Source organism: Arachis hypogaea, chromosome 15 (genome assembly GCF_003086295.3).
Source record: "Arachis hypogaea cultivar Tifrunner chromosome 15, arahy.Tifrunner.gnm2.J5K5, whole genome shotgun sequence".
In the NCBI taxonomy this organism is placed as follows: Eukaryota; Viridiplantae; Streptophyta; class Magnoliopsida; order Fabales; family Fabaceae; genus Arachis; species Arachis hypogaea.
In genome coordinates, this window is record NC_092050.1 from 23,618,924 (window position 1) to 23,621,795 (window position 2,872).

The window sequence follows — 2,872 nt, forward strand, 5'->3', positions numbered from 1 at the left end:
ATGGAGAAATCATCCAAATCTCTCATGGAAGGATCAAAAGCCTCAACAAGGCTTTAATAATGGTGGAAGAAACAGGTTTAGCAATAGCAAGCCTTTCCCATCATCAACTCAGCAACAGACAGAGAACTCTGAACAAAATGCTTCTAATTTAGCAAATCTAGTCTCTGATCTATCTAAGGCCACTGTAAGTTTCATGAATGAAACAAGGTCTTCCATTAGAAATCTGGAAGCACAAGTGGGCCAGCTGAGTAAAAGGATCACTGAAATCCCTCCTAGTACTCTCCCAAGCAATACAGAAGAGAATCCAAAAGGAGAGTGCAAGGCCATTGACATAAGCGCCATGGCCGAACCTGTGAGGAGAGGAGAGGACGTGAATCCCAAGGAGGAAGACCTCCTGGGACGTCCAGTGATCAATAAGGAGCTTCCCTCTGAGGAACCAAAGGACTCTGAGGCTCATCTAGAGACCATAGAGATTCCATTGAACCTCCTTATGCCCTTCATGAGCTCTGATGAGTATTCCTCTTCTGAAGAGAATGAGGATGTTACTGAAGAGCAAACTGCCAAGTTTCTTGGTGCAATCATGAAGTTGAATGCCAAATTATTTGGCATTGATGCTTGGGAAGTTGAACCTCCCTTGTTCATCAATGAACTAAGTGATCTGGATCAACTGACATTGCCTCAGAAGAGACAGGATCCTGGAAAGTTCATAATACCTTGTACCATAGGCACCATGATCTTTAAGGCTCTGTGTGACCTTGATTCAGGAATAAACCTCATGCCCCTCTCTGTAATAGAGAAACTGGGAATCTATGGGGTGCAAGCTGCTAAATTCTCATTAGAGATGGCAGACAGCTCTAGAAAACAGGCTTATGGACAAGTAGAGGACGTGTTAGTAAAGGTTGAAGGCCTTTACATCCCTGCTGATTTCATAGTCCTGGATACTGGAAAGGAAGAGGATGAATCCATCATCCTAGGAAGACCTTTCCTGGCCACAGCAAGAGCTGTGATTGATGTTGACAGAGGTGAAATATTCCTTCAATGGAATGAGAACTCCCTTGTGTTTAAAACTCAAGGATCTCCCTTTGCAACCATGGGGAGGAAGCAGAAAAAGCTTCTCTCCAAGCAGAGTCAACCAGAGCCCCCACAGTCAAACTCTAAGTTTGGTATTGGAGAGTCTCAACAAAGCTCTGCACATCTGTGAGGCTCCATGAGAGCCCACTGTCAAGCTATTGACATTAAAGAAGCGCTTGTTGGGAGGCAACCCAATGTTTATCTAATTCTTATTTTTATTGTTTTTCATGTTTTCTTAGGTTCATGATCATGTGGAGTCACAAAATAAACAAAAAATTCAAAAACGGAATCAAAAACAGCAGAAGAAAAATCACACCCTGGAGGAGCATCTGTCTGGCGTTCAAACGCCAGAACAGAGCATAGTTCTGGCGCTGAACGCCCAGAATGGGAGCATCCTGGCGCTGAACGCCCAGAACAAGCATGGTTCTGGCGTTCAACGCCAGAAATGGCAGCAAATGGGCGTTGAACGCCCAAAATGGGCACCAACCTGGCGCTGAACGCCCAGAGTTGTGTGCAAAGGCATTTTGCATGCCTAAATTGGTGCAGGGATGTAAATGCCTTGACACCTCAAGATCTGTGGATCTCACAGGATCACCTCAGGATCTGTGGACCCCACAGGATCCCCACCTACCTCCACTCACTCTCTTCTCTCTTCTCAATCATCCTCTATTCCCAATAAACACTCTTCCCTATTAACTCTTTACCACTCACATCCAAACACCCACTTTCCTTCAAAATTCAACATCTCTTTCCCACCCAATCCCACCCATATGGCCGAATACACATCTCCCTCCATCTCCTCCATATCTTCTTCTTATTCTTCTATTCTTTCTTCTTTTGCTCGAGGGCGAGCAACATTCTAAGTTTGGTGTGGTAAAAGCATAGCTTTTTTGTTTTTTCCATAACCATTGATGGCACCTAAGGCCAGAGAAGCCTCTAGAAAGAGGAAAGGGAAGACAAAAGCTTCCATCAAGGGTCTATAGCTCAGTGGTAGAACATTTGACTGCAAATCAAGAGATCCCTGAGATACCTCAGGGGATACATTTTCTTCCACACAATTATTGGAAGCAACTAAGGGTGGAACATCAAGAGCACTCCATCATCCTTCATGAAATCAAAGAAGATCTAAAAGCAATGAAGGAGGAGCAGCAAAGACAAGGAAGAGACATAGAAGAGCTCAAGGACATCACTAAGGTGGACTCATTCCTTGTTCTTACTTTCTCTGTTTTTCATTTTCTATGTTATGTGCTTATCTATGTTTGTGTCTTCATTACATGATCATTAGTAGTAGTAACTATGTCTTAAAGTTATAAATGTCCTATGAATCCATCACCTCTCTTTAAAAAAAAATGTTTTAAATCAAAAGAACAAGAAGTACATGAGTTTTGAATTTATCCTTGAACTTAGTTTAATTATATTGATGTGGTGACAATGCTTCTTGTTTTCTGAATGTATGCTTGAACAGTGCATATGTCTTTTGAAGTTGTTGTTTAAGAATGTTAAATATGTTGGCTCTTGAAAGAATGATGACTAGGAGACATGTTATTTGATAATCTGAAAAATCATAAAAATGATTCTTGAAGCAAGAAAAAGCAGCAAAGAACAAAGCTTGCAGAAAAAAAAAAATAGGCAAAAAAAAATATAGAAAGAAAAAGAAAAAGCAAACAGAAAAAGCCAAAGCTCTTAAAACCAAGAGGCAAGAGCAAAAAGCCAATAACCCTTAAAACCAAAAGGCAAGGGAAATAAAAAGGATCCCAAGGCTTTGAGCATCAGTGGATAGGAGGGCCTAAAGGAATAAAAT